Raw genomic sequence first — 25397 nt, 5'->3', positions numbered from 1 at the left:
ATACAAAATTTAGCCAGGCATGGTGGCGAGTGCCTGTAATCCCAGCTACTTGGGAAGCTGAGGCAGGAGAATCACTTGAACCCAGGAGAGGGAGGTTGCAGTGAGCCGAGATGATGCTGCTGAACTCCAGCCTGGTGGACAGAGTGCGACTCCCTCTCAAAAAAGAAAAAAAAAAGAGTGGACAGAGTGAGGATGCAGACACCAGACTGAAAGGAGAGGAAGCTGAGAACCCTGCACACGTTTGCCAAGCACCAGGACTCATTCCTGGCCCCAAGTGGTCCCCAGGGAAGAGGTGAGTGAAGAAGGCATGGAGTGGCCCATTCTCACCATGGACCTCTGGGATCCTAGCTGTGGGAGATCCCGCAGCCCTCAGAGAAATCTGAGCTGGCAGGGAGAACTGCCCAGAGAGTTTGCAGAAACAGAACTCCAGCGTGCACAGAGCCCCAAGCATTTGGCATGGGAATGGCTTTCAGTGGAGCATAGCCATGTGTGCCTAGCCCCCAAGGCTCACCATCCTCCTCTAGGTGGCTGTAGCCCTTGTGAGCTTGGCTGCCAGATCTAAAGAGAGCAGGGCTGTCTTGCCCATAGGACAAGACCAGTGTGATGTGAGTCCCCCCCAATCTGTTGGCCTCTCCCAGGGACCTTACCTGATGGCACCTGCTTGCAGCACAGCCTCAGCTTGCCAGCATACATTGCAATAGCTGTTTCACCTGCAGAACCCACCTAACCATTGGAGTACTTTTGCAGACAGACTGCCACCAGTGCACACCTGTCAGCAGCATTCCCTCACTGATGCACACCTGCCCACAGCCTTCCCCCAGTAGCATGAACCCACCCACCCTCAGCATTTACCCACCAGTGCACACTTGCCCATAGCCTCCCTCCGCTGCCTTCCCAGCACACACACATGCAGGGACCCACTGCCACCACCCACCACCAGCACGCAAGAGCATGGAGACCCCTACAGACCCACCAGTGCATGTGTGGGCACAGACCTGCCGTTACCTTGCTGGAGCGCTTTTGCCAGAGGCCTCCATTGGAGTGTTATTGCTAGCAGACTGGGAACATCTTGGCTCCTTCAGTCCAGCAGATGCTTATTTCCAAATGACTGCATGAGTTCCACAGTACTTGTTCTTAACTTGGCTGAAATGGCTGAAATGACAGACATAAAATTAAGAATCTGGATGGCAAGGAAGCTCATTGAGATAAAGGAGAAGGTTGAAATACAATCCAAGAAACACAAGAAAATGGTCCAAGAGTTGAAAGACAACACAGCCAGATTAAGAAAGAAAAAAAAATCAACTCAAGATGGATTAAACACTTAAATGTAAAACCTGAAACTATAAAACCCTGGAAGATAAATGGTGGGGAGGTGGTATGACCATGCAATGATAGCATAAGAAAGTATTTGGTAGTGATACATCTGTCCCATACTCTAATTGTGGTAGTAGTAACATAAATCTACATAAGCATTAAAATTTATAGAATTTTACTGTAAAATAAATCAGTTTTACTCTATGAAAATTTAAAAAGGAAAAAGTCTGTGCAATGCCACTAATTCGGTACTTAGGGGAAATTTTATAGCATTACATATACATCAATATCAGAAGTAAAGAGTGGTCTCAACATTATGATTTCAGCATCCACCTTAAGAAAATGGAAAAAGAAGAGCAAATTAAACATAAAGTAGGTAGAAAAAAAATCACAACAAAAATCAGTGAAATAGAAAGCAGAAAATAGAGAAAAATCAATGAATCGAAAAGTTAGTTTCTTTGAGAAGTCAATAAAATTGATGAATCTCTACGCAGATGATCAGGAAAGTAAGACAGAAGACAAATTATCAATGTTAAGAAAGAGAGAGATGGCATTATTATAGACTCTAGAGATTTTAATAAGAGAAGGGAATGTTATGAAGACCTTCATGCCAATAAATTACACAACTTACATTAAATGGAAAAAATCCTTGATAGGTACAAACTAACAAAGCTATCTCAAGATGAAATAGATAGCTTAAATAATTCCACATCTAATGAAGAAATTAAATTTATAGTTTAAAACTGTATCACAAAGGAAACTACAGGCCCAGATGGCTTCACTGTTGAATTCTACCAAATATTTAAGCAAGAAATAATGTCACTCCTAAAAATTCTCCCAAAAGCTTGAAGGAAAATAACTGCTTCCCAACTCATGCTAATCCTAGGTTCAAAAATATTCTAGAACAGGACGAGGATGCCCACTTTCACCACTCTTACTCAATAGCAATCAGGCAAGAGAGAGAAAAAAAGGGCAACCAAATTGAAAAAGAAAAAGCCAGTTATCCCTGTTTGCTGATTATATCTAGAAAACCCTAAAGTCTCCACCAAAACACTCTTAGACTTGATAAATGAATTCAGTAAAGCTTCAGGATATAAAATCCACATACAAAAATCAGTAGCATTTCTATACACAAATAACAGTCAAGCCAAGAACCAAATCAAGAAGACAATTCCATTTACAATAGCCACAAAAAAATACCTAGCGATATATTTAACCATGGAAGTGAAAGATCTCTACAAGGAAAACTACAAAACACTAATGAAAGAAATTGTAGATGACACAAACAAAAGGCAAAACATTCTATCCTCATGAATCTGAAGAATTAATATCATTAAAATGGCAAAACTGCCTCAAGCAATTGCTTTAGATTGCTACAGATTAAATGCAATCCCTTTCAAAATATCAATGTCATTTTTCATAGAACTAAAAAAAAAATCCTAAAATTTGCACGGAACCAAAAAAGAGCCCCAATAGCCAGAGTGAGCTTAAGAAAAAAGAACAAAGCTGGAGGCATCACATTACCTGACTCCAAATTATACTATATACTACAAGGCTACAGTAAATGAAAAAGCATGATAGTGGTATAAAAATAAACATGTAAATCAATGGAACAGAATAAAGAACCCATAAATAAAGGCACATATTTAAAGCTAACAGATTTTTTACAAAGCCACAAGAACATATACTGGAGAAAGCACACTGGGTTCAATAAATGGTGCCGGGATAATTGGATTGCCATATGCAGAAGAATGAAACTGGACCCCTATCTGTCACCATATTAAAAAAATCAACTCAATAATGATTAAAGACTTAAATGTAAAACCCAAAACTATAAAAATACTAAAAGAAGGCCTAGGGAAAACTCTCCTGGACTTTGATATAGGCAAAGAATTTATGCCTAATATCTCAAAAGCATAGGCAACAAAACCAAAAACAGACAAATGGGATTTAGTTACACTAAAAAGCTTCTGCACAGTAAAAGAAGTAATCAACAGGGTGAACAGAGACAACCTGTAGAATGAGAGAAAATATTAGCAAACTATGCATCTGACAGGAGTCTAATATTCAGAATTTACAAGGAACTACAATAACTAAAAATAAATAAATAAATAATAATTCTATTAAAAAAGTGGGCTTGCCGGGCACATATGCCAGTAATCCCAGCACTTTGGGAGGCCGAGGCAGGAGGATTCCCTGAGGTCAGGAGTTCAAGACCAGCCTGGCTAACATGGCAAAACTCCATCTCTACTAAAAGTACAAAAATTAGCTAGGCATGGTGGCAGGTGCCTGTAATTTCAGCTACTCAGGAGGCTGAGGCAGGAGAATCACTTGAACCCGGGAGGCAGAGGTTGTAGTGAGCGGAGATCATACCACTGCACTCCAGCCTGGGTGAAAAGAACAAGACTCTGTCAAAAAATAAAAAATAAAAAATAAATGCTAAGGACATGATGAATAGTTATTTTTTAGTAGAAGACAGAAATGGCCAACAAGCAAAGGAAAAATGGTCAACGTCACTAATAATCAGAGAAATTAGAATTAAAACTGCTGTGAGATATCATCTTATACCAATCAGAATCGCTATTGTTAGAAAGACAAAAAATAACAGATGTTGGAGAGGATGTGGAGAAAAGGAAATGCTTATACGTTGTTGGTGAGAATGTACAACCTCTATGGAAAACAATATGGATATTTCTCAAAGAAGTAAAAATAAAACAACCAATCTCAGTACTGGGTATCTACCCAAAGGAAAAGGAACCATTCACAATAACAAAGATATGGAACCCAACTTAAGTGTTTATCAACAGATTACTGGATAAAGAAAATGTGGCACACACACATACACACAAAATAGAATACTATTCAGCCATAAAAAGAATGAAATCATGTCTTTTGCAGCAACATGCATGGAACTGAGGCCATTTTCTTAACTGAAACAACTCAGACACAGAAAGACTAATACTGCATGTTCTCACTTACAAGTGGAAGCTAAATAATGTATACACATGGACATAGAGAGTGGAATGATAGACAATGGATACTTGGAAGAGTTGGTGGATGGGAGAGGGTTGTATGATCAGAAATTACTCAACGGGTACAAGTGATTTTTTTCCGGTAATGGATACACTAAAAGCCCTGACTTCACCACTATGTAATATATCCATGAAACAAAATTACACTTGTACCCCATACATTTACACAAGTAAGAAATAATGTCTTGTTTATGTCATCAAAGGCATAATTCATAAAAGAAAAAAGGATGGTAAATTGGATTTCATCAAAATTAAGAACTTCTTCTTTTTAAAAGACATTGTTAAAAGAATGAAAAGGCAAACCATAGACTGGAAGATAATATTAGCAAATCTGATAAAGCTCTTTCATCCAGAATTTGTATTCCACAAAACACTAAAAACTTAATAATAAGAAAAGAAGTTACCCAATGAACAAATGGGCCAAAGATTTGAATACATATTTCACCAAAGAAGGTATTTGGATGGCAGATAAGCACATGAAAAGGTGCTTAACATCATTCATCATTAGGAAATACAAATAAAAACTACAATGAGATAACACTTCACACACTAAGATGGCTATAATAAGATAGAAAATAATAAATGTTGGCAAGGATTTGAAGGAACTGGTATTTTCATACATTTCTGGTAGGAACGTGAAATTTGACAATAGCTTTGGGAAATATTTTGGAAATTTATTTAAAAGTAAACGTACACCTGCTATACTATCCAGCCATTCCACACTTATTTACCCAAGATAAATGAAAGCATATGTTCATACGACTTGCACACAAATGTTTATAGTAGCTTTATTTGTAATAGTCAAAAGCTGTAAGCAACCCAAATGTCCATCAACAGATAAATGGATAAGCAAATTGTGATACATCCATACAATGAGATAACAGAAAAAAAGAATGTTTGATACACACAGCAGCATGAACGAATCTCACAATAATTAAGCTGGGTGAAAGGTGCTAGATTGAAAAACAAGAGTACCTATAGTATGATTCTATTTGTATGAACTACAGGAAATACAATATAATCTATTTTGATAGAAAGCAAATTGGTGTTTCTCTGGGGTGAGGGAAGGGAAATGATATAAAGAGGAAGATTACAAAGGGGCATGAGGAAACTTGATGATGAAGGATATGATAATATCTTGATTATGGTGACAGTTTCACAGGTATATATATATATATATAGGCATATGATAAGCTACATATATTTAAGGTGTACAGTTTCATAAGTTTTGATGTCAAAACTTATATATGTAGTTTAAAGATATGTGGTTTATTGTATGCCAATTACACATCAAAAAACTGTTAAAAGCAACATTAGGGAGATATGGTGTTTCATTTATCTGATTACCAATTTGTAACATGCTTGACAATGCTTAAGGCAAGTACAGATGTGGTCATATAGTCACTATCAGTTCACTGCTGGTGATACCATGAAATGACACAAACATTCAAGAGAGTCAAGCTGGATACATGCACCACAGTTTAAATGTGCACAGCCATCTGAATCAGAAATTCCATGACTGGAAATATATTATAACTAAATAAATGGACAAGTGTAAAAATGTGTACAGGATGAGGGCAATAGCATTGCTTCTAAAAGCAAGTAAATACATATTCAGCAGTAGGGTTATGGTGGAATAAATTATGCACAGCCACACAATGTATATAGTATTATGGCCTAAAAATTATGTGTGCCTCCAGATACTCGGGTCACACAGGAAATAAAACTTGACTCTTAGAGAGAAAAGTTTACAATCACCAAAACTCTTATAAGTGCCTGAGTTCATTTTGGCTTCCAGGTCCTCAAACATGCTGTTCCATTTGTATGCAACACTTTCCCTCACTCTTCTCCTAGCTAACTCCTACCAAACTTTGCGTCTCAATCTAGACCACTTACTTACTCATATATACCTTCCCTGACCACTAAAAATTAGGCTGATTCCCCTGATTCATGCTTGTATGCATCATTCAAGATTTTCCTAATCAAAGGCAGCACCTGTTATACTCACCTTTCTAAATTCCCTGTTTGCTCTAATAGACTGAGACCTCATCCTTAAAATCCCAATGAGTGGACCAGTGCCTAGCATATAATAAATGTTCAGTAAATTTGATTCTTAAATGAGTAAAGTATCTGGCACATAGTAGATGTTCAATTAGTGGTAGCTAGCCATTGTTATTGCTACAACTAGAGCTGGCAGCCCGAGTGAAGAAGAATATTTGGAAAGGAGTCTGAGCTTGGAGCCAAAAGTTAGGTCCTAGAAACTGTCCCTGGAGGGACAAAGAGCTGAGAGTTTTCCCTTTCCTTCCCCCACAGGTTTTGTGATAATTTGGGAGTTTTGTTGTTTTCTTTTTTCCCTTCTGCTATACAGTATGAACTATGTGATCACAGTTGACAATGCTGACAAATAAAAAAGAAAATCAAAGGCATTCAAAATTTCAATGCCAGCTTTCATTTCTTTAATAGCTCATATTTTGGCTGTAGAACCCTCATTCACTTAGAAGCACTTCTCTCAGTCTCCAGTACTGTGAGAAAATAAATTCCTGTTGCTTAAGCCTCCTAGTCTGTGATATTTTGTTGTGTCATCTCAAGCGGACTAAGACAATGTAGGAAAAGTGCCTGAAATGGGAAATCATGATTTAGAAGCATCTGATATCCATGGGACTGAATTAGGAAATTTTTCACTACTAGAAACAAAACTAAAGAGCTTTACTCACTTGAGTACAGTGTAACCTAAAATATTGCCTTACTAAAATAGAAAAGTCACCTGTTTTTCAGAGTTTTAAAAGTCAACTTCTAAATGATTTTCTGCATAGCATCTTACCAGGAGATTGCTACTTGAATACTGAAAGAAAATTGACTCTCTTTTAAATATGAAATGACTTTTAAATATATTTTACTATTTAACTATTTTAATCTTAAAATGCTTTCTAAACACTGTGCATTCTCATTTTCTTCTTAAGCCTTAAATGTTAGACTTGCTTATGTCTATGCATTCTCTCTAGGTAAGCTCATCCTCCTTCTTTCATTTGCCATCTGTGTGTTGGTGATTCCTTAATCTCTAAATGTACCCTGGATGTCTTGAGAAATCCCACACTCCTTTATTTAGCAGCCTGCCTAATGGGCTTCTCCAGTCAGATGTCCCAGGGTACCTCAAATGAAACCCAAACTGAACTCATAGTCATTTCCTCTCTAAAACCTGCTCCTCCTGTTTTATGTCTCAGGAAATGGTACCACCATCAAATTATCAATGGTCCAGAGGAAAAACAAATGCCCTTTGAACTCATCACGAACTACTCTCTTCCTTTTCTTTGTCATAGCAAGTTGATCATCAAGTCTAGTCTATTCCACCACATGAATATCTCTACCATCTGTCCACTTCTCTGCATCTCTGCTGCCATTATTATACTCAGCTATAAAAGGATATTAAAGGGGGATATTAAAAGGGGATATTAACAAATTCACCATGAATTTGTTACCTGAGGTCCAGACATCTGTGTGCTAAAGAGAGCCATCAACAATCATAGACTAACATTACATTGCAGGGCACGCTAAGCGCTGATGCTAACCAATGGTAAAAGTTTCTCAAGCCACAGTGTCCCTTCTAGGAAGGATAGTGGCTCATTGCTGACAAGAAAAGGAATGTTGTAATAGTGAAGTTGATTCCCTTTTGTAGCTTCCAGGTTATAAAGATTTTTATTAATCTTGAAGTGTTGACTTCTGACAATTATGGAGGAGGTGGAGATGGCCTGTAGATGAGCTCTGGCCTCAGAGCCATTCAAGACTCTCAGTCCTCTGGAGGGGGAAGGGAGGTTTATGTCAGCTGGGATATCTGCCATTGCCTTGTTACACATCCCCACCCTTCACACACACCAGTCCCTACTCCTTCAGTCTACTCCCATACCCGACACTTGGCTTTGTCATAAGGGTATGGGATATGACATCAAACAAACCTGGGCTTGAACCCAGGTACAAAACTTAACACTGATGTTGAACAAGTATTTGTTTCTGTTATGTCCCAGATGCCTCATCTTTAGAATTACAGGAATAATAGTAACTATATTATAAGTGGAATATGCAAAATGCCTGGCACAGACAAGCTGTTCAAGAAATGGTCGACGTTTTTATTGATGTTCTGCCCCCATTCCTCTCCTGTGTCCATACTTCTAACTAAGTAAGGAACCTCCATGCCAGGCTTCCACCTGCAAAAGAGAATGAGAATGCCCACTCTTCAGTAATGTTGTGAAGGTTCGATAAGATAAAGTATGCCAAATTTTGAACAGACAAGCACTGAGTAGATGGTCTATCTCAGAGGGACTAGCGTCAGAACCTTCACACGGAACCAGAAGCAAGGATACAGGTGAGCAAGCAAATTCTGGTGCCCTAGGGGGCTCCCCTGCCTCAGCCTATGTGCACACAGCCATGCAAATGCACAGAGGGCTGAGTCTAACGGTCTCCCCCGCTTGATCAGTATGGGCTCAAGAACTGGGAAAACCTCAGGCTGAAGGCCAAACACACTAATGGCTCCAACTGAGAGATGTTAAGGAAGGAAGATACAGTGCCTCATTTATTCATTTGTTCGTTCATTCATTTGATCCATCATGTCTTAATTTTGAGGATTTTCTATGGGCCAAACCCCATTGAGCTAGCAAGGCCCACAACCCAGCACCTAAGGAATATAGACTAGTGATGGGAAACAAGTAAGAGCCTCCTCAGGAGGATCATCTTGTGACCAAGAGGCCCTTGGATGAGGAGAGGCTGGAGGTGAGGTAAAGAAGAAGAAGGTGCCTGCTGCATAAATCTACACAGACAACCCTGTAAGACAGGGAGGGTGATGGTACTGGGAATAGCATTATTAATGACCCACAGAGGGAATGAACATGTCTGCACCATCAGGGGAAGTGTATCAAAACTCCTGACTCCATCACCTGTCAGGGATTTGATACCAGGTCTGTTATTGTGCCAGTCACAGCCTCAGATGCCTCATATCTACATTGGGCATCCAAATGACAGTGACCACCTAGAGATAATGCACATGAAGAATGGCAGAACAAGTTATCTATTCTTGATATTATGAATATTAATAATATGGATTTCAGATATATGTTGCAGTAGGAAATGCAACCACTGTTCATTGCCTAAGAATAAGTGATGCAGCGGGTAACACCTGGGGAAACTTTAATGTAATTGAGTACTTTTAAAAATTTTTTTGAGGATGCAGTTATCCCATGTCTGCCTCCAGATTCATTCCCATTCCTAAAGAGAAAGAATGAAGGACTGGTGGTGTTCCCATTAGGAAAATGTATGGGCATGTCCAAGAGGAGCAAAAAAAAGCTACTCTAAAGGCACCAGTGTTAGGCACTGAAGTCGCAGAAGAGCATGCAGCCTTATTTAATGCGTTGAATCATTTGGCTCCTTTTGTTCAGATTACCTCTGATGTCACTTGGGGCATGTCCGCACCCTGAGATGCCAGAGGACCCCAGGATGCATTTCGAGAAGCATCATCATACCTGTGATGATGGGCTCAATTTGGGGTTCTAAGGACAATTGTCATTCCGAGAAGAGTCCATGGGAAACCGAGTATGGGTTTACTCATGCTTAAAGAGAGAATCTTCTCCAAGACACAAATGTCATAGGCAATGTCTACTCTCCCACAATTCTGCAGGCAGGCTGCACCTTGCTTTGCTCTGTGACTGTGTGTTGTGGGAGGCCGAGCATTAGTATGGCTTAAGCAGTCATTTAAAATCCAATGATACTTCAGTAGGACAAGGCACCCAAGAGAAGCACAAGGCAGCTGACCTGCTTCTCCTCCTGTATTCTGAATCTCATCTCCTACCCAAGCCAGAACCTGGATGTCCCACTTAACCTGTTTTCTCTCCCTCACTGCCAAGATCCAAGAAATCCACAAGGCTTATTGTTGCTGTCTTCTAAATGTCTCTCATATTCATTTCCTTCTCTCCATCCTCACTCTATTTCAGGTCACCACTATCTGTAGCCTGGATGAGGGTCTTCCACTCTCCCTTTTCCCCTCCCACATAGTCTGTTTTTCTCCATACTGAAGCCAAAGAGATTTTGCTAAACCACAGATCTGATCTCCTCAGTTCCTTGCTGGAAAACATTCAGTGATGCCCCATCCAGTGCCTTTGGGGTAATGTTCAACAAACCTTATACACTGCAGAATTACGTGGTCAGACAAGCCTCTGCTCTCTATTAAAGATTCAGGAAAAAGCCATAAATTATCTCTATTCTGACTGAAGTAAGAAGGAAGAATTTTAAATCATTCATTAAACATCCTGAAGATAAACTTGGGTCTCATACTCAGTTGGAAATATTGCCCATTTGAGAAAATTCTAGTAAACTAACAACAGAACTTTTATTTCAGCATTGTTTTTAGAAGGTTAAATAAGTTGGAAATACAGTACACCCTGCCAACAGGCAGATGCTTGAAGATATTATGGGAAATCAATTGCAAGGAATATCATTCAGCCATTAGAATGAAAGAATTAGAGGTATAAATTGAGGGGATTTCATTATTTATTAGGAAAAAGGTTAACCTGGAAATTCAATATGGAATGGTCTGATTTTTATAAATCAAACAAAGTAGAAAGTCGTGTGCTCTATCTAAACATATACATGCCAACACATCAGTAACCCTACTCATTGATGCTGATCCTAGAGCAATGCATGCACATATTCACAGGGGACATGCACACAAATATTAATAAGAGTATTATTTTGTTTTGGAAAAATGGGAACTGCATAAGTGTGGGTCATTAGGAACAAGATAAACTGAAAATGATGAAATGTTAAAAATTAAAATAAATGAACTAGAGTTCCATGTATCTACATGGGTAAACATAAAAAATATAAACTTGAGCTGGAAAATCAAAGTGCTGAACAATGTATACAATATAGTGTGCTTTAAATAAAGGAAGAGATCCCATGTTGTGTATGGGCATATAAGTAGGTGGCAAATATATACAAGTCTCCATGGGTATAATGATTGCTGACTTCATCATAGTGGAGCACAGTGGGGAAGGAGAGAGCAGAATGGGTCAGGGAAGACATAAAAGGAGTGTTTTACCATATCCAGTATATAAAAGATAGACAGTAAGTAGGGCCTAATATTTAAATTTTACACAACTAGCCATTGGTGTTTATAATATTAATCTCTCTTCTTGTCCCCATGTTTGAGATTAATTCACAGCAAAAATATTTCATGCTAAAAACAAGCAAATAAGCTGCAAAGGTACTCCCACCACTTTTGCTTCATGAGGGTAGGAGTGTACATGCTATGGACTTCCATGCAAGATCCAAATTCCTGGAAACTGTAAAATACACCCATACTTGCACTGAAAAACATTTCAGAGCAATTATCAGTGGACTAGAAACTCTAAGAAGACTCAGAATGTGGGACAGCAGATGGAGCCAGACTACTGGTTGGAGTAAGCCGTGACCCAGAACGAGTGCAAAGGTAATCCCAAATGGAGGGCTGGCTCAAGAGTGCACTATGTCCTGGAGAGGTGCTTTCTTTCCTGAACCAAATTGGTCTATTGCTAGACTTACCCAATAGGAGGACTCGGTAGGCTCTAATTATAAAGAAAATTGCAGCCAGACAGGCATAAAGTATTCATTTGTTTCTTAAGAGTTCAGTAAGGAACACCTATAAAATATTTTCCATCATGCATTCCTTCAGCACGCATTTATTAAATGCCACACTCACATACCATTTGAAAAACCTTGAGAGGCAAAGTCTGTGCTTACCATGTAATAAATGCTTTTCAGTTATTATCTCATTTAATTCTCACAACCTATGAGGCCAGTACTTTAATTAACCCCACTTTACAGATGGGAAAACAGCTTAAACTATTACCTTGAATGACATAAGAAAGATACAGAGTGCTAGCTATAGGGCTTTCCTCAATGGAGTAAAAAAGGACTCATTACCCTTTTGGACAGATCAAGACAAGCTTCAGGGAGAAACAAGTCTGTGAGCAGCCAGATGGAATTTAGCTAGTTGGAAAAGGCTGAGAAGGCAGGTCAGGCAGAGCAAACAGTGAGCAAAAGCAAGCAGTGGATAAAGTTCAGAGTATGCTCTGAAAGAAGCAAAATAAATCAGGAGTCCAGGAAGACTGGAGCCTAGAAACCTTAAAGCCAACCTGCACTCCGTCACCCCCTCCCCTACTTATATGGACATATAAATAGGTAGCAAATATATACAAGTCTCCATGGGTATAATGATTGCTGACTTCATCATAGTGGAGCACAGTGGGGAAGGAGAGAGCAGAGTGGGTCAGGGAAGACGTAAAAGGAGTGTTTTACCATATCCAATATGTAAAAGATAGACAGTAAGTAGGACCTAATATTTAAATTTTATACAACTAGCCATTGGTGTTTATAATATTAATCTCTCTTCTTGTCCCCATGTTTGAGATTAATTCACTTCATCCATTCTGTCTGCAAAGCCCTTCAATGCTCACCTTTAAAATGCCTTTCTGCCTCTCCATCCCCATGGCAACAGCCTTAAGGCATACTTTAGTTCCCAGTGCTTTTTATTCTAATTGCTTCCTATGTGGTCTGCCAGGAGATAGTCTGCTCTTCTGAGAGACTGCACAAACGCAATTCTTCTGATCCTGTCAGTGCCCTGCATTTTTATATACATATATATACATACATATATATGTGTACACACACATATGTATATATATACATATATATGTGTGTACACACACACATATACACATATACATATACATATATGGCATGCATATATCTATCACATTTTAAAGACTCTGCACCTCTTTCACCCTGCTTGTTTCCGCAGTCCCATCTCCTCACATCACCCAGCATATCTGCCATAACAATATTATTTAGTTCCTACACGGGACCACGAATTGATTAGTATACACATAAATGCCTTCTGGAAACAGGGCGAGTGAATGAATGCTCTGTGTAAGCCAAGACAGGAAAAGAAGGCTGGGACAGCTGATTCCTTCCAAGAATACACCCTCCTGCCACACCTGGCCTCCCAACCCCCCAACCACACACACAGCCCGCCTTCAGTATGAACGGAGTAGATTCTCACTACTTCCTTAGACCTGAGAGCTATTATAGAATGCAAGGATTGGTTGCCATCCTCTTCTCAACTCCTTTCCCTGCACCCTCCTCCCTTGGCTGACAGCCTCCCATTCTCAACTGCAGACCACCCATCTCCTCTGCAGGAGTCAGAGGTGGGAAGTGCTGGAAGTGGGGCGGACAAAGTCATATGAGGGGAGCCCTGTGACGGGAGGCTGCTGGGAAGGAAGTCTGGAGGGCTGTAGGTAGGCGTGGTTAGTCAGGAAGCTGCAGCACGGAAACCAGCTACACAATGGGATAATGGTGGCATTTTACTGCCTGCGGTAGAGATCACATTGTCAGTGGCAGTAGAGGCGTTGGCCATGGCCGGCCGCAGCTGTGGCTGCAGAGCTAGGGAAGGTGGAGGGGCTGAGGCAGGAGGCAGCAGTAGAGAAAGTAGAGACAGTAATGATAGAGGCAGTGGTGGCAGCAGTGGGAGTAATATCAGCTGAAGCGACCAGTTTCTAAGGCTGCACTGTAGTACGTTACTCCCTCCTGCCCTCCAGGCTACTATGGTTTGTATGTACCCATCTCTGACTTACGTGCGTGAATCACATCCCCCATTCTCCCTACACTTCCCCAACACCACTGCACACAAGCTCTGAGGATAGAATAGTGAGTCTCTTCGAAGCTCACAGGGTGTAGGAGAGAATGAGGTGCCAGCAGTGATATACAGGGCCTGATGGCTTCACAAGGCCCAGGGACTTCCAGGACCTTCAGAGTCTTCTTTGGTCCAAGCACCTTGGGGATGTCAAACAACCTGGAGACTTAGAGTCCCTGTTCACTTTGCCCCAACACCTGGAGGGGCATGGGCTGGGTTCCTAACATATTGTGGAGGCTGAGTTCTTCACAAGGATTGGGTACTTCCTGGATGGGCCCAACAATCTGGAGGGATCCCACAGCTTAGCAGAGACTGTTTGGGGGACTTCAACCTCCTGGCTGGACCCAGCCACCTGGCAGAACCTGAGGACCTGGCAATGTCCAAGTGCCGCTATAAGTCCCAGCATTTGGCAAGGCCTGAGTACCTGGCAGGGCCCTCATCCCTCAGAGATCCAGAGCTGTTGGCTGGGCCCCAGCACCTGGCAGGCCCCTGACAATTGAAGGGCCCAAGGACTTGGTAAAGCCCTAGCACCTCCAGGGGCTATGGTAATCCACAGGGCCAGAGGACATCTGAGACTCCCTAGCACTATGTGGGTACCAAGCCCATCTTGGATCCCAAGCACCTCCTGGGGCCCCACTCCTTTAAGGGGTCATAGCAACTCCCAAGTTTGCAGCAGCTCTCATGGCTGGAATAATTCTTATGACTGCAGCACTTCTCAGGGTCAGAGCACTCCTAGGAGACCCAGTGTCTCTGAGATTCCTAGTACTTCACAAGGCTTGGGTGCATCAGAGACTCCAAACACAAACACTTACTGGGACCTGAGCACTTTGGAGACCCCAAGCCCTTCGCAGGGCCTGAGTAACTGGGAGGCCCCAAGCACTTCCAGTATACCAAATGCATCCATAGCCTCCAGCACATCAAGGAGCCCAAGTACATCCAAGCAAAGTATATCAAGTGACCCCAGCATCTTAGAGGTTACCAGAACTTCTGAGGTCCCAAGAACCTTGAAATCTCAGATCACCTTAAAGGATCCTGGCATCTTGAGGGCTCCAAGAGTTTCTAAGGGCCTCAGGACCTCTGAGGTCCCTAGTGGTTCAAAATCCCTGAGCATTCTTGATATCCTAAGAACCTTAAAGGCTACCAGCATCTTTGAGGCTTCCTGTACCTCAAAGGACCCCAGAATCACTAGGGCTAGAAGCACCTTGAAAGGGCCCAGCACCACTGAGGTCCCAAATACCTTGAAGACCCTGAGCACTTTAAATGTTCCAAGCACCTCAGAGACAGTGAGTACCTCAAAGGCCTTAAACGTCTCGAAGGTCTCAAGTATCTCACAGTCCTCCTTAGAAGACTCAAGCACCTCTAAGGCCACCACCACTTTAAAGACCCTCAGCTCCTCAGAGGCTCTAGGCGTGTCAAAAGTCTGGAGGGCCTTAAAGGGTCTAAGCACCTTCAAACCCTACAGAACCTTGAATTGCTTGATCATGTCCAAGGTTCCCAGTACTTCAGAGGCCCCTAAAATCTCAGAGAAACTCAGCACTTGGGAGATCCCTAGATCCTCGGTGGTTTCAGGCATCTCTCAGAAGCAAAGAACCTCAAAGGCTTGGGGTACTTCAAGGGCCCAGAAAATGTCAAAGTCCCAAAGCACAATCAAACATGAGAATAATTTCAAAAAAAGGTCTCCTAACTGTGATATTAGGCATCGATTTCATGGTGCTCACTTGAGCTAAGGAAAGCCTCATCTGGGAGGTTCTGCGAAAGTTAGAAGTGAAACTGAAGGAGAAGTACAGAATATTTGGGCACCCGAAAAAGGTAATCACCGAGGAGTTTGTATAGCATGGGTACCTGGATTATAAACTTGTGAACTATGACAATCCACTGGGGTATGCATTATTTTGGGGTCCCAAAGCCAACCAGAAAAACGGTAAGGTGGAAATTTAAAATTTTGTGGCCAAAGTCTTTACAAGGGACCTCTGGGACTGGCCATAACAATACAGTGAAGCTATGAAACAGCTGAAGGCCAGAGACACAGCCAAATACAAAGCACTAACTGATGTCCAGGCCCAAACCCATTCCAGAGTTCCAGCCCCTGCCAGATCCTGTACAAGTTCCAGTTCCAATTTCAGCTTCCTTCAAATGCTACCATCAGCAACTCCTCATGCAGCTAGTGAAGTATAAGTCACAGCTATCACTTGGTGAGGAGGGGCAACTAGAAGAGCCAGAGTGCCCCAGGACAACGGGTATTACTGATTTGGAAAGAAAGGAAATGAAGAGAAAACAAAATATTTGGTGTTAGTGTTTGTGTTTCTGTGGGTAACATTATGATTTAGGTCTTATTTCAATATTGCTGCTTTTCCTCCCTTTAATTACTGGATGTTCACAAGTTATATTCATCATAAGATTTTGGTAAAAGAACACATTCTAAGTATTAATAAGTTTGTGAGGACTTGTTTTCCTGTTGCCTGTACAGGTTCCTCACAAGAGTTTTAACAGTTTTTTAAAACAAAAATCATTTTCATGATATTCTATTCTATGAAATGTATAGTACATAGGATTTCAATTGAGTGCACTTTAAATACTTGAATGGATTCTTCAGTAAAATAGCCAGGTCATAAAAGGGAAAAACATAAAATAAAACAAGCTCATCTGTATAATCCTCCTGCATTTTTGTGTATGTTATATAAAGACTTACGCGTTCCATGATTGTGCATTGTGACTACAGAACACAGAGAAAAATAAAAGCCTAACGAATAGTACATCTTGCGCATTTTCTGACCACCTGTTATGTGAGGCACCAGTCTAGATTCTAGGGATACTCCCTAGTACATATCCTCCAGGTCCAAAGAATGTTCTAGATTATGTGGGAAAGAAAAATAGGTAAACTGGCAGTGCAGTAAATGCTGGGATAGAGAACGAGCCTAAAGTGCCATGAAAATGTAAAAAACCTTATGTGACCTGTCTTGGGGAGTGGGCCGGGGAAGGGAGCATCATAGGATGTGTGAAAATTCAAGAGACACTTAAATAAGTTTGGGGGGGACTGAAATATACGATCAGAATATATGATGAAAATATTATGTATTAGATATTTGATTGGATACTCCACCCAGCATAGGAGAGGGAGCACTGGCAAAAAGAAGGGGACATCACAGGGTGCCTGCCACGGAAGTAGAAAATACACATAAATCATCTTGAGAGCAGGAGGGCAGAGAGAAGGGGTGGTTGCAGGGGAAAAGGTTGTCATGGGGTACTTCAGAAATAAAAAAAGATGAGACCGTCAGAAAATCTTGGTGAGGGGACAATCTGAGGTTTGGAAATAATAGAGAAGAAGGGGAGGGAGTAAAAATGGAGGCACTGAAGGTAGCGTGGACATTTGGAAATAAACTCTTCACCGAACTGTTAAGGTTATATGAAGGGGAAAGTGGAGAACAAGGAATGAGGCAAGGGAAGAAGTGAGCGGGGCAGACCCTCAAAGGGTGGGTGTTGTGGCTGACTTTAAACTAATGACAATAAAAATGATTAATAATAACAACCCTGAAATAATTCGAGAAAAGGCTATAAAAAAGCAGAGCTTCTGAGATACTGGATGAGCCAGAGAAAAGCCTCCACCTGTGGCATCTCCGAAAGGTAACCTTGCACTTCTCTCAGGAACTATGGTTCGTTAGGGTGCACACATTGTTTAAAAGTGTGTGTGTCCAAGGGGGCAAAGGGGCAATGGAGTAAGTCTGGATTGGTACCTGGCATGATGGCCCATGCTATACTAAGTCATGTGGGATCAGGCGCAAATCCTACCACCTTTTCTCCAAGAGCTAAGCACTGCATGAACTAGGTCCCCTGCTGGGGAGCACTAGTGACAAGTGCCCAACCTAGCCCCGTGGGGCTCATGGTAGCAGCTATAACACACAAAAGAGTGGTCAGGCTACCTTCTTCCTTCTTGACATCCAGGCTTACGCTGCTTCCAGCTGTGTGCAAAGTAACGTCACTAGGTGCAGGGTAGGCTAGCAAATGACCTTCTGGAGAAGGCCCAGGGACCCACTCTCCTCAGCTTGCAGGCCAAGGAGGCTTCAAACAAAAGTAGTAACTATGACCCCATCAGCAGCTCCAAATTCATTCAGCAAGCCAGAAAATGGTGAGCGCCTTCTGGGATTCAGACAGCGTGTTAGAAACTGGAGCTGCAGAAAATCAAAAGGCCTGTTCTTTGCCCTGGGAGGAGTTGTATTTATCAATACCATCTCCAGAGGTAAACGAGGTGGGAATCTGAGGTCCAGGTTCCTCGGTGACTTTCTCATCTAGAGCCACAGAAGTGGCAAGAGAGAGATCCTAGACAAGACCCTATGTCCATTCCCTGCAAACCCACAGTGCTTTCCTCTAGGCCACCCTGCTGCCGGTCTCTGCCTGCTAGTGCACTCTCAAGGTCTCTGTCCTCAAAAGAAACACCACGTGAAGGCAGGGGAAGAGGTGTGAGTAACCCTGGCCGCGGCATCCAATCCTTCTGGGGACCAGGCCAGATTACATTCCTCCCCCCACCCGCCCTTTTACCCAAGGGGGCTTACAGCAGTCAGTCAGCCCCAGGTCAGTCAGCTAGTAAGTGGGAGAGCTGCAGAGTAAAAAGATTTGTTGAGCACCTGCCTGTCCCAGAGGCATGCCACATATTATCTCTGCCAGGCCGGTGTGATTACTGCCCATTTAACAGGATGCTCCTCCGGCTAGCTCAGGGGAAGAGGTAATGTCTTCCCCAACCCTGTCTGAATCCATGCTTTCTTTGGCTCTGGTGGCAAGTTATCATCCAATGGTCTAAAATGGTTCTTTGCAAGTACGGGCCAAGAAGCTTAATTCAGTCAGAGAACCAGCAGTATAAGAGGAGAAAGACTGGGAGAATACCTCCAGCTGCCCTGTCAGAGAGATGACTGCTGGAATCCTGAAGGCCTCAGGCAGGAGGCTCTGCAGGGGATTGGGAAACAAGGGATTGGGTGACAGGTGACCTGCCCTAGCGCAAGAAGGAAGCGATCAATGGGCCAGGCTTATTCTCTTGTGGCCTGGGGGTTCAGTCTCCCTAACACACTACAGGAGTACTGCAAAGAGTTAAACTTCCTTTGATTAGATAAAGGCTGAAGAAGGGCGGGACTTCCGGTGGCTGTGAAATGAAAGACAGGGGTGAGGGAGAGGCAGGGAAAGGGGCTTCTGGAAGGTGGAGAGAAAAAGAAAACATTCACCGTGCCATTTACAAAACTTCTTTGAGCTTTGCGGGGCATCCAGATGAGACATCCAGGTGCAAGCCTCTTGCTGAGTAAATCTGAAACCTAAACTGGCCCCACCCCAGCGGAGGTTCCACAAAGCAAGTGGGAAAGCTGCAGTTTTAGGTGCGAGGATGCCTCTGAAAAGCGATTGAGTTTCTGGGTCCTAGAACACTCCAGTTGTTAGGATAACTCAAGGATAGAGAGCCCCAAGCTGCCCAAAGCCTAGCAAACTTGGCAGCTGGCATTTACCAAGTGCCTAAATTGTTCCAGGCACTTTGATTGCTGTTTTCATGCATTGTCTCTAACTTTGCAGTAGTCCTGCAAGGGAGATGCCACCAGGCCAGGCCGAGTTTACAGAGGAGAAAACCCCAACTCAGATCTCACAAGCAAGTTGCCAGGATCAGCTGGCTGGTCACTGGCAGCCTTGCAGGTGGACCCAGGGCCTGCCAAGTCTGAAGCCCATGCTGCTATGCTACAGGGAAAGACTCCATCTCCAGGACAGCTGGGGCTGGGAAAGTCTTCTGTTTTCAAACTTGGACACATCGCAGGGTAGGAGTGACAGGGAACATGCCGGGGTCAGGTGAGGAGGTGTGGGAAAATAAAATTAATCTGCACTTTCAGGATTAGCTGTGGCAGTCTGTCCCTTTATTTGGAAGGGCTGGGGCCATATTGCCAGGCATCTTTGAGGGATCATATGTGTGGAGTGAGCATTTCCTTCCAAGACAAGTGGACTTCCCCATCACAACACATTCCCCAGAAACTTAACTACCCAGCACCCTCCATCAGTCCTCAGAATCCTAGGTCCTGGCTTTCCCACGGTGAACCAAACAAACAACAATGTTTCTGAGCCTGTGACATTGCTCCGATACTGTTGCCAATGCAGAAGGTACTGGCAGACCTCTTCCCTTGAGCAGAGCAACCGGGATAAGATGCTGACAGACAGCAAACAGTGGGCATCTGCCCATGAAAAAAAAGACAGGTTCCAGGGCATCCTCCTTGGGCCCAGTGTTGCGGCCTTGGCCCCAGCAGGCAAGTGCAGAGCAGACAATGGCCATGATCAAAGGGAGATTTGGATTCGGCCTGGGCTCACGTTGGCTCCTGTGAGGTGGGTAGCGGGCAGGATCCCCCCGACTCTTTTCTTTGGCAGAAAGGTAGAATTCTGGCCTTCTGGAGGAAATTATTTTGGAGTCGTGGTGGAGGTGGAGAAGGGTGATTCTTACGAAGATGTACTGAGACCTGTACACAGATTCCTCCAGGGCTCGTGAGCCATGGAACAGTTAAATGTCAAAGAGCAGATGGAATTTCTTTGAAAATCCCTGTGAGGGCACTTTGTCAAAGGAGGGGCTCAGCTCAGCCAAGACTACATAGAAGAATAACTGGAGTAATCTGGGGCTCAGAGATTGGAGGAGAAGTGGGCTCTAGGCTTGCACTGCTCATCATGCAACAGGCTTGCAAAGCTCACAAGGGTGATTTGTAGGGGAAGGCAGAGTCTATACACAGATAGTGAAAATCAGGCCCAGTTCTTGACTGGTCGACTTCCGCCCCAGTTCCTGTGGCAAATGACACCAGTGTTGCCAATGTTATCTCCAGATGTGCAACGCATGAGAAGTGATTGAGATTCCTCCTGTAACTTGGACCACGGAGGCCTGTGTAGTCTCAATAATAATGTAGCCTATATTATTTTGCATGTTGTGATTATCCAATGATTCATCCACTCACTCTTTCAACGAGTGCTTATTAAGGTCTACTATGTGCCAGTCATGAGTCTAGTCAACTGGGATTCGTAGGTGAACAAATCTCAAGCACCCTGGCCCTCGTGAATGGTACATACAAGAGCAAGGAAACAGAAAATAAAATGCAAACCTTTTACATTACTAATTATATAGAAGGGTAGAAGGAGACAATCACTTTGGGTGGGGCAGGTGGTGGTGGTGGTGGTGGTAAGCTAACACACAGCAGGGTAGGGTGCATTCGGGTCGTTGAGAATGGGAGAAGAGAAAGGGAGTAGAGCATTCACTGCCATATGCAAGGGTATGCAGGTAGGCTTCATTGGAGGGGTGACATTGGAGGAAAGAAATGAAGAAGGTGAGAGGGTTTGCCTTGCAGATATATAAAGAAAGTACTGTCCGGGCAGAAGGTCCAGCTGGTGCAAACGCTCTAAGGCCAGGGAGTGACTACCACGTTTGAGAAATGGCAGAGAGGCCAGCGTGGTTGCTGTAGAGTGAGCCAAAAGGACGAGAGCAGGAGATGAGGTCAGAGAGATTAACAGAATCCCACATTATGTAGGGCCTGGGAGGCCGTTTTAAGGACCTTGGCTCTTGCTTGGGGTGAAATGCCGGGGGAAGAAGGAGGGAAGCAGTGAGGGGTGGAACAGAGGAGTCATGTGATCTGACACACGTTTGGAAGGGATCACTTTGATTACTTACTATGCCGAGAATAGAGTGAATTCAGGCGAGGGTAGTGGGAGCGTGGAAACCAGGTAGGAAGCTACTGCTGCAAGCCAGGCTAGAGATAATGGTGGTTTGGACCATCCTGGTGTCTGTAGACATGGTGAGAACTGCACAGGTTCTGGATACATTTTGAGGTAGACCCAACAGAATTCCTGATGGTTTGAATGTGGCATGTCAGCGAGGACCAAGGCTGACTCCAGGGGTTTTTTTTTTGCCTGAGCAACAAGTAGACTGGGATTGGTATCAATGCCAGTCTACTGGGGAGTGCTGCAGTGAGCATAGGCTTTGTAGGTGGGGAGGGGTTCAGAAATTCAGTTTTGTACACATTGAGTTAAGCTGTCTCTCTGACATCCATGTGAGTCAAGTAGGCAGTTGTATATACAAGTCAGGAATTTGACTGAAAGATCTATACCTACATATATGTGGATGGCGCTTAAAAGCCACGAGACTACATGAGCTCCGCTAGGGAGGGAGAGCACACAGAGGAGGGCAGAAGGTCACGAACAGAGCCCTGCAGCATAAAGGGATCAGAGAGAAGAGGAGACACCAGCTGAGGAGATGGGGAAATTGGCACCAGTGACGCATGGAGGAAAACCAGGAGTGTCCTGGGAACTATGTGAATAAAAGTGTCTCAAGAGGCATCCAGCGGTCCACTCTGCTCAAACTGCTGATGTCAGGGGAAATAAGAAGAGGAGTGAGAATTAACCATTGCATTTAGCAATGCGGAGGTTCCTGGTGACCTTAATAAGAGCAGCTTCTTTGGGGGACTGTGTGAAAAAGCCTGCTTGGGACAGCTTTAAGAGAGAATGGGAGGAGAGGAATCAATGAGTATGGACAAGCTTCACAAGGAGTTTCGCAGCAATGGGGAGCAAAGAAATCAGGCGGCATCTGGTGGGGAAAGAGGGAGTCAGGAAAAGGTTTACTTCAGGTGGAAGAAATACCATTGTGCTGAAGGCAAGCACCCGGTGGAGAGACATGAAATCAATAGCACAGGGGTGGCAGAGAGCATCCTTGGAGCGGCAGCTTTGAGTAGGCAGGAGGGCGCCGGGAACTTGTATCAAGGGGAGAGCTGGAGCATGCAGGAGGAGTTGCAAAATAGGGAGTTACTGGAGTGGGTAGATGTCAGCTAGGCATTCTGGCCCTCCTGAACTCTTCTAGCTGAGGTTAGGCACCTGCCTATTTGTTGATTCTGCATGTCTGTTGAGTATCTACTATGCATGAGGCACACTTGTGGGCACTTTACTAACATTTAACACTCCAAACAACCCGTTAGGTGGGTTGTGTCATAATACCATGCTACCTGTGAGAGGTCTGCCGCTCAAGGAGGTCAGCTGGACTGGCCAAGTTCACTTAGCAAACAACTGGAAGAGTAAAGCTTTGAGAGACAGCCTGCCTCTCCAGGTAGGCTTATAAAGCTCACATCTGCTGGCAAGTCAGAGTGTGGGATTACTCTTGCATCCTCTTACACTGGTAACAAGCCTGCCCACTGAACCACAGAAGCTTCTGATGACCACATGGAAGCCACAGTCTCTATGTCTGGGCACCTGCCTCAGTTTCCTGTGTGCCACTGCTACTTCAGTGTACATGAGCTCGATTCTGAGTCTGAGGCTGAGTGGCAGGGCCTCTCTGTGACCTTGTCTTGCTTAAAACAGACCTCTCCTCTGAAGGCTGGCTCAGCTCCAAGTGGAACAGACACTCCAGAACTACAGAACTGCCCTTCCACTGACTTTTTAAACACCCTTACTACCCGAAGGCCTGCTTTCTCACCAAGTCAGAGAAGTAAGGGCCACTGAGCCCACTGAGCCTCGTGGACCATTATCATCTAGATTGATGGACACACACACACACACACACACACACACACACACACTCCACATGAATGTGCATGTGATCTGTTCTCATTAGACCTCTGTGTGTGTGTGTGTGTGTGTGTGTCTGTGTGTGTGTGTGTTTGTGTGTGTGTGTGTGTGAGAGAGAGAGAGAGAGAGACAGAGAGAGAGAGGGAGAGAGACCCTACTTCATTCTGTCCTCTTCCTGCTTTTGGCCCAACTTGCTAAGGAATGATCCTATCAAATGAGACCCCCAAAGAAATAAGCTTTATGGTGTGTGGAGCCCCTTCTGCAGGGTAAGCCTGGGTCCAGATATGGCTTTTGCAGGGTTGGGTCTCAGGGTACAGGGTCCAGGCCCATCCTGGGAAAGGAATAAACATTTTGCTGTTCTGAGCCAGTGAGAATGAGGCCGGAGACCACGAGAAGAAAGGAACAGAGAAGAGAATGGCCACTGGGGCCATCCAAGTCTTAAATCGGGAGGGCAGATTATTTTATAAATGAGCTTCTCTAAGGCACACACACCTATCTTCTGCCCACTCCAATAGCCCTGATGACCCAGAAACAGCAATCAAGGACTTTGGGTACCCACCTCCCTCCAGATGGACATTTAGTATCTTTTGACTCTGTTTTCTCTTCATACACTGCTTTAGATAACATGCTTGAATGTGTCTCCCTCTTTTCAGAGACGAGCTCCACCAAGATGCTTCAGAGCCCTGCTGCAGTGACTTCCATAAAGGCTGCTGAACTGCTCTGAAGGCATCACTGGCCCACATGATGTGGGGAAGTGAAAAGCCCCACCACGGTTGGATTATCTGCACTTTGGAAATCCTGGTAAGTAGCCATTGATGTAAACCATGCATGTTGTGGGGAAGTATGCTGGTCCTGAAGCCAGAGTGTCTACTTGATCAATAGCTTGGGGACCTGGTCGAAGTTATCTCCCTTGGGCCACCTTCCGTTTACATCTCCAAATACATGAATAATGACTCCTGCTTTATATACATGCTGCAGAAAATACATCAGCTGAACTTCACGAAGCTCCAAACTGTTGCTTCTTGAGCTCTCTGTTGTAAAGGAGAAGCATTTAATTTTTTTTGTACATCAATCACTCATGGATCAATACATTCCTGTAACACAAGGAAAGTGAACGAACGACTAGAAAGAAGAAAAATATAGCAAAGACATACAAAATACAAGCCCTGATTATTTCAACATCCAAATGATTCTCACTGCATGCTATAAAACTTTCTAAACATATATTCTTACGCTATAAAACTTCCTAAACTTATACTCTCAAATGCTGTACTTACCGCAGAGAGATAACAAACTTTTGCGAAGCGGCAAGAGTCCATGGACTGCTTTCGTCAGTGATGCTCTGGCTCGGCAGCACCTGACCCATCACATTCATTGACTCGGTGGTTACTGTTGCAAGGGAGTTATTACAAAATATGGTTCTTATCATGAAGGAGCTTCAACAACAAGAAATTGCAACTAAAGAGTAGAAGAAATGCCAAAATGTTCAACTGCTGCCTGTCATGAGAGCTGTGAGCCCCTGAAGCAGCACAGGAGTTCAAAAAGCATATATCACAGTGTGCATGACTTCCGTTGGGCCTTGACGATCAAGAAAGGATGGAACTTATTTTGTAGTGTTTTGTATTCTGTGATTGCAGGAAAGGAGCTTGATCATTGCACACATTTCTGCAAGCCCTAGAAGAATAAGGTGGCTGGAAAATATTAAGCCTAATCCCAAGAATCAGAGTTTACCTGTGCTAACATTTATATGTACACCTTCGATGCATAGTCAGGAATATTATAATAATGATAATTATTAT

At 43.3% G+C, this 25397-nt stretch overlaps 1 protein-coding gene across 1 annotated transcript in view; it reads right to left on the bottom strand.

Moving 5' to 3' along the window:
• The window catches only part of FOXR2 (forkhead box R2), a 129781-nt gene extending 104839 nt beyond the window's left edge, over positions 1-24942 (bottom strand). Inside the window, exons 1-2 of the mRNA XM_055376211.2 lie at positions 24876-24942; positions 1006-1152 (exon numbers count right to left, since the gene is read on the bottom strand). The gene's annotated coding sequence lies outside the window, so the exon portion shown is untranslated. The remainder of the gene's footprint in view (positions 1-1005; positions 1153-24875) is intronic.
• Positions 24943-25397: the final 455 nt, after the last annotated feature.

This window comes from Gorilla gorilla, chromosome X (genome assembly GCF_029281585.2).
Source record: "Gorilla gorilla gorilla isolate KB3781 chromosome X, NHGRI_mGorGor1-v2.1_pri, whole genome shotgun sequence".
Classification (NCBI taxonomy): Eukaryota; Metazoa; Chordata; class Mammalia; order Primates; family Hominidae; genus Gorilla; species Gorilla gorilla.
This window is presented reverse-complemented; position numbering and strand designations above follow the sequence as displayed.